We start from the raw sequence: 11,070 nt of genomic DNA, 5'->3' as shown, positions 1-11,070 counted from the left end.
GAATTCGAAGCACGGAGTCGGAGGGGAATATTGTTTGAGAACGTTCGAGAACGGGAGAAGGAGGAGGAGGAAAACTTTGCACGTTCGAGTCGAACGATCCGTTGGCTTGGAGTAAACGGTGAGATTAAAATTGCAGAGTCCGCGCAAGTGGGACCGATGGTGGAACCGGGTCCGAATGGTCGAGGAGGCGAAACTTGAGAATAAATCGCAATTACGAGGGGATAAATTCGCGTCACGGAGATGGCGTCGCGTTAATCGAGGTCCCGCCAACTTAATCGCCCGTTAAAATTTACATTTTTACGAGCGTTTTCGCGTGTCACGGGGCGGCCAAATGAAAATAAAACAAACGGACGCTAAACGAGACAGTCGACTCCCGTTCGTTCGTTTCGTCAGTATTTCCGCGTCTACACGTTTCGAACGATCGTCGCCTCTTCCATACGAATCAATTATTCTTTCCCGAAATCGTGCGAATTGAAAAGCGCGGACCGTCTTAACCTCAACGTAACGTTACGGCTCGAAGAATGGAAGAGTTCGTAACGAGAAGGCGACACGCAGCGCCACCTACCAGTTCGATCTTGGGTATTGTAATTACCTGGTGGCGTTTTGGAACGGTAAATTTCCTTCGATGTTTCCACAACGATTCCACCGAGAGACCGCATTCGCATCGAACAAGGAGCAATGGTAAATCGAAATACCTCGTTTCCTCGGTTGGCCTCGAGGAAAATTCAACGAGATTGAAATAATTAATTACAGCCTTGCGGCGTAACCTATAGATAAAACAAGTACGTAAAGTAGAGATGGCGCGGCGGCGACTGTCCAACGAGAGAGACAGAATCTCGCAAGAAAGAAAGAAAGAAGGAAAAGGACGTTTGGGTATCGTCATGGGAGCATTTTAGCAAAAGTGGAAGGAGGGGAAGCGCGTTATTTCGAGGAATCAAGTTAGTTAGGAGGAGCGGCACGTCGAGGGATTTATCTTGGACGGGGATAGAGTGTGTGGACAGTTTAAGAGGATGGAGGAGCGGATTCGCCTCCTTTTGGCTGGACGTTCGCGGATTCGCTTCATTCATCGGATGAGCTTCAATCACACGTAGGTAGTGGTGGCGATGACGGTGGTGGTGGTGATGGTGGTGGTGGTGGTGGGTCAAGCCGAGGTGAACCGAGGCGAATCGTCCTCGTCCGGAGGAAACCTCGCACGCTTACCAAACTTGCCATACCTTCTCTCTTGTTAGCTCTCTCTACAACCAGTGGCCGGGTAATCGTGTATACATAGCCGCACCTCCTTTCCTTCCGTTTTCCCGTGTCTCTCTCTCTCTCTCTCTCTCCCTCTCCATCCTCTTATGCGCCGTGGCTTTGCTGCTCAAGATATAACCCCGTACATATGTATTTGCTTTGTGTATCCATGAGGTTTGCCAGCGTCATCCCAAGATCACGTAGGATTTCGCCTCGTAGATCTGTTATTCCGGCAAATGTAAAGAGAGATTTCAGGGCAACGATTATCGCGAAGCAACTGCGCTTTCCACCGAATAATACAGTGGCTATCGAAAGTATTCGAACGCTTCATAAATACCACCTGGTTAGACATCTTTGATGATTCGTCGAACCAGTGATTTTGTAAAATTACGATCGATGGAATTCTATATTTTTATAATCTTTTCTTCGAGCACCCGCTTTGAGAATATTTGAAGTTTATTTAATTTTTTTGCCTATTTCAGCCCATGAATGGGATTTATATTTGGACTCTGGGAGTATTTAACACGTGGTACCCCTTGTTTCTAAACAAATTCCTTTCTGTGTCCTTCGAACACTTTCGTCACCCACGTAAATTCGCAGTTGCTTCGTGATAATCGTTGCTCTGAAATCTCTCTTTATTTCCCCCTTAAACGAATACGTAGAAAAACGAATACATCGATGAAAATTCTTGGCGAAAATTTTTTTCTTTTTTTTTTTTTTTTCAGAAACGCGTGGACGAAAGAGATATCTCGAGAACTCTAATACTCCAGTGTTCCTCGACAGAAATAAATCTGTCTCCTCTCCCGCGGGACCGAATTGGATTTATCCCCGCGACTTCAGCCTCACCGGTTAGGTTCATATACAGGTCACGGCCGTAAGTTTGCATAGTTTGGACGTGGCCGTTTAAATCGACGAAAAGCGCGAGTTTCCAACGTCGCGATTTAATCCGACTCGTGCAAACATCCCCCTCCCCTCGAAATAAAACTTTTTCTTCGTTCGTCCCTCGAAGAAGAAGCGTTGCTTTCGACCTTGCGAAACTTGAAGAGGTTGAATCGAAACGATCGACGTAACGACGCGTGAACGATTTGCGGACGAGAAGATAAGGGATCGGATCGGAAAAGCGAGGAGGAAACGGAGCGAGGAAATATCGGGCGTGGAAACGGATATTATTACGTCGACGAGGACAAGAAGACGGTATGAATTGGGCGGCGAAAAGGGTTGCCAACAAATGGCCCTACGAAATGCTCGCAATTCGGGTAATGCGCCGCTGTAACGAGCTTGCGGCTAGCCCCGATTCCACCCGCGAATAACTGAAGATCAAAGTTGCCTGTAATCTCTCGCGCCTTCTTCACCCTCGATGAATCGACGAAATCGCGAATTACTCCTCGAATTTACACTTATGTTATATAATTTATATATACTATAAGTGAGATAAATAAATAGAAAATTGTTTCGTCGCAAAAGTGTGCGCGAATGTCACGCCACCATGTTCGTGCTCGAGGTGGACGAATTTCGAATTTAATATCCTCTCAATTATCTCGAATACGAACTTGAACGTCGGAGAGAGATAGGCGAATCGTAAAGAATAACCTCCTCCTCCTTCTTCCTGAGCGAAAGTATCTTGGCAAACCGGAGGTTTCTCCCTTGAAACTGTTGAATCACCCCTGTGTGAAAATTTGAACAGCTCTTCCGTCACATTTGTCGAATATACTTACGGCGTAACTTTGTTTGTGCGAAATTTATCGCGCGAAACGAACGCGTCCCCTCCCCCTCCCACGTTTTCCAAGGCCGTAAGTAGACGTTATTATTTCACGTATCGAGGAAATGCCACGAATATTAAGATAAACTAGCGTCCCGTGCGTGCTAGTTTTATCTCAAAAAATATCGATTTTTCTCTCTCTCTCTCTCTTTCTCTTTCCCTTCCCCATAAGTCGCGCTCGCAGCTACGTGTAAACCGTGTGTAAACTGTGTTTCCACGTTTCTCGTCGCGGCAGACGAAACTCGTATAAAAGTAAGTTGCGCGTGTAACGTTAAAAGCTTGACGAATTCGCGACGTGAATTTCGGACTTTACGTTTCTCGCTCGTTGCGCGTATTATTTTCGACGAAGCGATAATGGTTCGTGATAATGATTCGAGGATGGAAAACGCGAGAGATCGGGATTGGAAATACTGTGTCGAAGCGAAACATCGCATGGGGGCGTTAACGTCATATCAAAAGCCTTATTGATCTTAATTAAGTGGTCTCTATACTTAATGGTCAAATATCGATCGGTTTAGGTGTGCGCCCCTCGCCGGTGATGGAAGGGTCAACGATCCCTTCTTGCGAATTGCGAATGATCGATGGCGAACGTCATCGGGGACCGACCGACCACTGCCGTCCAGTGATTTATCGGTTTCGATCGGCGCCCGTAATACGATGTCGTCCCAGCGCCGGAGGAGCGCGCTGTCTTCGCCTCCATCCATTTCTCTCGCGTAACTCTTATACAGGATGTTTATAAAAATGTGGGACACTCCGTGGAAGCTGGATTATAAACGTAAAAACGATGAAAAAAGTTTGTGTACATTTAATAATTAACGATAGGCATTTTAAATTTGTATTAGATAGAACGAGACGACGAAAGAGCGAGAACGCTTAGCTTAGATCGCGGCAGTGCCGTATTGCAACGTAGCGGAGCCCCTCGATGAAAGTAAATATACCGATATCTTTTTATGTACAATTGATTGTTTCAAATGAATCTCGGTAACATACAATGTACATAAATATCATGTGTAATGCAACATTTTTATATCGTTTAAAAAAAATTTTAATTAGGTTTTTCAATCAATTGGTCTGTGAATTTCAAATTGATTCGAGTATCATTGAGGATAAACAAGTTTATGTGTAAGGAAATACTTTCTAATCTGAGATCTTTCTAATCTAAGTGGATAGATTGAACATCATACAACGATTCAACTATGGGTTTAAATAATACGTTTGTACCATAAAATGATTTATCTATGAATTTAAATAAAGTGATGTATATAAAGTGTTAATATTCTGGAATTTGATTATTTCAAATGAATTTCATTATATAATTTCATTATAAAGCCGCGATTTCCCAGAGGAGGTGCCGAAACTTTTTAATAAAAAATTAAAATTATTTAATAAAAACGTTCGTAATATCTACAAATGAATAAACTTCATATCGTAATGTAACAATACAAATTTAATCTTTATTTTTATTTTTTTCATTCATTTTATACATTCGTTTAATTCCTGTTGAAAAATTATCCGGAGCGGAATATTTTAAAAATACCGCCTCTGTTTCTGTAATGCAAGAAACGACCGCCAGTTGCACGAAACAATAACCTCAAATTTAAACGTCGCTCGTAACCGAAGCGTATTGGCGGTGTGTGATATAATCTTTTTTAGAGAGACGCAGTAGGCATAAAGGTTGGAAACCGCTGGTATAAGGTAATGTACAATGTAACTATGAAACATTTTTATATCGTTTAAAAAAAATTTTAATTAATGCAAATTGAAATCTACGTAATATTATATATTTAACAGAAACTTACATATTTCTGTTGTATTATCGAAATCCATAGAAGAAAATCAAGGTACTAACTTCTATAAGATTTCGAATTGGAAAGATTGGACGTGTAAAATGTGCTTGTATAACTCGTTAATTAACGCCTTATCGGACATATACGTGTACACGAACTTTTTTCAAACATCGTTTTGACGTCTAGAATCCATCCTCCAAAGGTGTTCCACATTTTTGCAAACACCTTATGTATATTTACGAATTCCGTCTACCCTTCCTCCCCCCCCCATCCTGCCTCACTTTTTCGCGACACTCGGCGTTTTTGAATTAGACGATGAGAAACGGGTGCTTTGATCGGCCATGCAAATTCCTTTCCAGGCGAAATCCTCGAAAGGACGGAGAAAGAAGTCGGGAAGCTGATCATCGCCGAGTCGTTTCGTCATTTCGTTCGCTGTTTAAACCGAAAATCGTTTACGTTTAGCTTCTCTCCATTTTTCCTCCCCTCCCGTGTAACGAACGAATATAACTTTTCTTACCGTGCCGATATTCACCGGGTCTCCATGGTTGAAATATTACGATCCAATTTGCATATCCCGACTGTGCGCGAAACGTGCAATCAAGAATCTAATCAAAATCCCACGAGCAAAAAGCGTATTCTTCGTCATATATATATATATATATAGTTTTTCTTTTTCTTTCTTTTTTTTTTCTTTTCGCATTTTTAACTATCGCTCGTGAATGTTGGTGGAAATTAAACGAAGAGAAGGGAAAATTGAACGGAAGAAGAAGATACGGGAAAACGGTAGGTTTACGAGGTCGGGCAAGCAACGGTGATACAGTTATTTCGAGTGGCGTAAGTCCCGGATATCGTTATCACGGTTCGTCTTCTTATCTTTCTAAGCTCGGGGAAGGTTAAAAAAAAAAGGAAGGAAGGAAGAAAGAAAGAAAGAAAAAGAACGCGATAGAATCTGAAATTTCCTTCCCATCTTTTCTTTTTTCCTTACGATATCGTGCCATATGTTACGAGCCGAACCATTTTTATCCTTTTATCGGCCCGATATCGATCATCGCTTGATCATCTTTCTCTCGTTCTTTTTTTTCTCTTTCTGCCATCGATTCTGCCTTCTCCCTTCCCTTTCGTTTATATATATATATATATATTTTACGGACGGAAACGAGCGCGGGTTGGAAACGATTGCCGCGATATTATCGAGTCGAGTGGAAATAGAATCCTTGTTTTTTCTTTCTTTCCACGATAAACGTTCCGGAAACGACGACTATTACAGCTAGGATTAATTAAAATCGATGCGCTCGAAGGAGAGAGAAAACGCGGGTCGCCATTGACCCAACTCCTCCGAAGCGAGTCCATTCGCGCTTTATCAGTGTCAATGGATTTAACGCTAATTTCATTTGCGTACCGGTGTCGTTTCTATTTGCAAGTCAAACAGGGCCGACCACTCTCCACCTCACCTCGTTACGATGACAATATGCATCGCATAATGTATTTTATATCACGCGGTGATAATTTATAACGTGATCGATAACCAATTCCGAAAACGATCGCGCGATCCGTCAGAAGTCGAAACAATGTTTGTGTCCACGATATTCTATTACGTAAATGCGAATATGTTCCTTCCTCTTCTTTTCTACGATCGTAACCGAATTCGAATCGCTTTATCGTTCGTGGCGCCATCTGAAGAAAAGTCGCGACGAGCGCTCTAATAGTTTCCAGTCTTGCGCGACAATTTCAAGCAATATGGCGTGCGAAAAACGTTGTTCGCGTTGCCGCTTACTTTTTGCATTCTAGCTTAGGCCGTCTAAGCTATCGAAATAGTTTGCGCGCCATTGAGAGAGAACGTGTTGTATCTTACGAAATGTGAAAAAAGATCGTACCAAAAATTTAAAGAAATTTTAATTTGGAAGACGACGATCGTTCAGGTGCACCGAGAAAGTTCGACGACAGTGAGTTAGAAGAATGGCTCGACGAAAATCCGACCACCCAGACGCGAGAAGAATTGTATCTGATTTGTGTAATAAATCTTGAATTTGGAAAAAAAAAAGGCGAAAGAACTTATTTCCAGACAATTCACCGACCTCCATTCGCTGAATATATGCCCTCACGTAAGTCTATTACCGCGCTCTCTTGAAATCGATCGACAAACTAAAATAAAAAGGTAACAATTCTCGTTCTCCTTACGTAGCGGATTCGACTTCCACTCCATCCTCGATCGAGTTCCGGAACGGACGGATACAAAATATTTTCGAATATTTCGACAGAACGAGTGAATATGTCTGGGGAGATTGAACGGGGAAACGTGAAACGAAACTCGATTATTTTTCAGTAACGGCATTCGTATCCGCGAAGGAAGGGAGAAACTGCGACTCGACCTTCGATTTATCGACAGCCTAATTAAAGATTGCGAACGATGCTCGAGCCGCCGAGTTCCCGCTCCCAGGCCAGACAGACTGCGTAATAGGTAATTACGGATGGATCTGGTGGCGAAACAGAGGCTAATTAACGAGGCTTCTTCGATGCCGGACACGTTCGAGGGCCTCCTCTCCCTCCTTCTCCTCTGCGTTCCACGTACGAAATTTTACGAATTCAGGAAACATAGCGTGGCAGCACGTCCCCTAACCCCCTAAACCCCGCAAAATCAGCGAAATTTCTTCTTCTTCCATCTCCAACGAATCGTGAATTCGGTTCCTCGGCCGGTTTCACCGCACCTTCCGGTTTCCGGAAGTTTTCGCGAATCGCGAGATCGTCCGCTTCGTCGCTAATTACCGCGTCAATTAGACGGAACGACATCCTCGAGGATCAGAGGCAGGCCAGGTGTGTTTAAAGTACGCAATTTTGTCGGCTAGAGTCGAGGCGAAACGAGGAGGAAGGAAGGGGAGAGGGAGGAGAAGGGGGGAGGATAGTGGCGCGATGAAATACCGAGAGATGCGGCTCTCGAGAGTCGACGGGGCAAAGGGGAGCAAAAGCGGAGACCTCTGAGGGGGCTCGTTATCCGTGTGTACGAGGCTCAGACAAACAGCCTCATTTGTCACGCGCTGACCTCCCTACCGACCTTCCTCTCCTCCTCCTCCTCCTCCTCGCCTCTTTACGCCACTTCTTACCTTGTCTACGCCGGTTGTTTGCAATTTCCCCCTCCCTCCCCATCGAATCGAGTAAATATATTTAGAGTCAACCAGGGAAGAGAGTAATTTATATATCCGCAGCGAGGAGTAGCGAAAGGGAAACACACAAGCATATTCGAGAGCAAGTTGTTTTCGACGTCGAGGATTTTTTAACTTTACGGGAATTTAAGGAGCATCCCCGAGCAAATCCTATTTTCTAGATCTAGGTTGTGAAATAATTTGCGAGAAAAGCGAAGGTGGAGAAGGAAAAAGGAACTCTTTTAACTCTCTAGCCTTTTGTTTTCTCGACGATTTTTTTAAGGGACGATAACAAAAGTTACATCAAAAGTCGTTAGATTCTATGAACTTTCTATTCGTCGAATTTCACTCTGGTATCGGAGGTATCGCGGTATCGGAGAACGCGAAACAAGTTCGATTCATTTGTAAATCTGCACATTCGCGAAGAGAAGTTTCGAAACGAAGCGTGGCGACGAGACACGGTTCAACGATAATGCCCTATCGTCGACTCCGCTTTTCCGAGACGGTGACCAACCGGAAATTAAAATAACCACGCATACGTTGTAACCGCGTCTATTTAGTAAATTCGTATAGAATGGAAAACTTGAATTTATCCGATATCTCGCTCGTAATTTACGCGAGAAACTATTTCGACTTTTAACGCTCGAAACATTCGGTAAATGGAATATAAATGGCGCGAAACGAATTTCCTCGAACGTTACGTATATACTTGATATTAAAATATCGTATTGAAAATATCGTATTGAAAATACGCGGGGTGAAAATGCTCGTGTAAAAAAAGAAAAAAAAAAAAAGAAGAAATATTCGACCGTGTTCGAACGCGGCAAAATGATCGATATCCCGCGAAATTTCTGTTCGAAGAGATACCGCAAAGGTGGCGCTAATGTATTAGGTCGACTTAATTAAATCGACTCGATCGATCGACAGATATATCTCAAACGTGGCTACGTTCACGGTGAAGCTCGCCTTGTACGTTCCGCCTATAAACGGAACGACAGGAACAAACGTCGGTAATATGCCTATGGAACGAGTGTATTTTTCAAACGTCAGGGATTAGATTAGAGAGAGGGAGAAATTAAACGAGGATGTTGGTTAGGTCGTACAGGTTAGCGAAAAAAATGTGTGGGAAACTGTGTGCGAGACGAGAACAAAGAGCGAAAAATGTTGAGAGATTATCGAGTTAGGTTAGGTTAAGGAATATGGAAAGAATATAGATTCGTTCGATCGTTACGAGTGATAAATTAAATAATTTTTCCAGGAGAGATACGTTTAAAAACTCGATGTATCCTTATCCTCGTTAAATGTTAATCCTTCGGGAGAGAAGAAAAGCGAATTGGTGCGTGCAATCGACGAAACAAAGATCGCCGCAATTAGAGCGATAGAATCGATAATGCGATTGTACGAACGTTGAATTTTCAGTACGGTTACGTCGGATTATTATCGATTGTAAACAATCCTTGGCATTAAACTATATCGAGATTTATAACGGATTATCGTATATCCCCCCTTTTCCCTCCCAGCCTCTGCATATAACGCTATGGTCGTTTATTATTTGTTCAACGATAATTTATTTATCTCTGATTATTACAGCGTACAACAAAATTGAAGTTTGCCAAAGGTAAATTGTCTAAATACCACCTGTGCGCACACATAACGACAGTTCAAATTGAGATTTTATTGAAGTTAATCCGCGTACACGAGCGTTCTCGTTCAAGTAACGATCGTTGGACAGATGGTTTATTCTTTATCCATCCTTCTCCGGAATTTGAAACACGCCATATTTCGCAAAAATACGCCGAAACAAAAATCCTATCCTAATTATTAGTTTAGAGTGATTGGAAATTCGAATTTTCATCTTTTTCAAACAATATTTTAATCAATTGGCGTGTTAAAATATTGGAAAGAAAGAGAAAGAACGGGTGGAATAATAACGGGAAGATAATTTGAATTGGAATAATAACGCGAAACGATTTCGAAGAAATTTTCGGAAAGCGGATATTCAACGAGCAACGTAATAGGAGGATATATCCATCGCGGGCGATATATCTATCGCCGAGCGATATGCTAGTCAACATTATGCGGCATCGATATTCTGATTACCAATTAATCCTACGATGCATCATTCGATGATTTTAGGGAACCAGGGAACTATCTACGATACACAAGTCTCCGATCATTTGCCGCGTTTTGGGATAGAAATTTAGAAGACGTTTATTCGATAATCTAGTCGAAAATCGAAAGTGTGGTCGAATTATTATTACTATTATCGAGATCAAATAATTGTAATTCTATTTCGATTAACGAAGATTAAGCGTGCGGTTTTGACGATCGATCCCGACAACAAACGTTCATTCGAAAATCCTTCGATCTAAAATGTGCGAATTATAATTATTATTATTATTGTTGTTGTTGTTGTTGTTATTGTTGTCGAGATCAAATAATTGTAATTTTATTTTGATTAAGCGCGCGGTTTCGACGATCGATCCCGACAACAACAAACGAGGGACTAGCGTTTTTTTCTCGGGGGAAAAAAAGAAGCGTCGACGCGGTGTCGACGCGACTCGCTCGAATTTCCCTCGATTCCCCCCCGTTCCCGTCCACGGACGAAACGAATTATTTTCACGCGGATGAAATAACGTTAATTGGGCAACTTGTAAAAAAAAAAAAGGGTTGAAGTAAAATTAGCAGGGCCGACGAAATTAGAGCGGCGACTTTGTTCCCCTTTCGGATATCTCATTAAAATTGTTTAGCGCTTGCCAACTCGCCCCAACGATATTACGGCCGGCTCGTTAGCCGCTAGAATGGATAGCTACGTCGATGTACAATGACATTATACCCCGGAGAACCGCAACCCTGTTAAATAAAGCTCGCTTATGTTTTGACAAACTCAAGTGCACGGAGATGAATAATCCGCGAGAAATTAAAACGAGCAAAGTTTCGACGAGAGAGAGAGAGAAAGAGAAAAAAAAATTGCATATCCCCTAAAAGAGGTCGTCGAGAGTGGGAAGCTGGAATTAATATTAATACGTCCGCTTTTAATTAAGATTATTCTTTTCCCACAACAAAATCCCAGTAAATTCTCCAGAAAATATCGAGAAAATAATTCCATTTCTCCTCCTTTTTCTTCTTTTTTTATATATATATGTATATATATATA

General features: G+C 42.2%; 2 long non-coding RNA genes across 2 annotated transcripts; both read left to right on the top strand.

Moving 5' to 3' along the window:
- The first annotated feature begins 554 nt into the window (after positions 1-554).
- On the top strand, positions 555-4,263 carry LOC147657825 (uncharacterized). The gene is made up of 3 exons (XR_015291718.1): positions 555-681; positions 774-1,087; positions 1,956-4,263. It is a non-coding gene; the product is annotated as an uncharacterized LOC147657825 (long non-coding RNA).
- Positions 4,264-6,487: 2,224 nt separating this feature from the next.
- Positions 6,488-9,403, top strand: LOC116414972 (uncharacterized). Its single transcript, XR_004225526.2, has 2 exons — positions 6,488-6,878; positions 6,959-9,403. It is a non-coding gene; the product is annotated as an uncharacterized LOC116414972 (long non-coding RNA).
- Positions 9,404-11,070: the final 1,667 nt, after the last annotated feature.

The sequence above is a fragment of the Apis florea genome, unplaced genomic scaffold (assembly GCF_048593485.1).
Source record: "Apis florea isolate Af1SG1 unplaced genomic scaffold, ASM4859348v1 contig_2495_pilon, whole genome shotgun sequence".
Lineage (NCBI taxonomy): Eukaryota > Metazoa > Arthropoda > Insecta > Hymenoptera > Apidae > Apis > Apis florea.
This window is presented reverse-complemented; position numbering and strand designations above follow the sequence as displayed.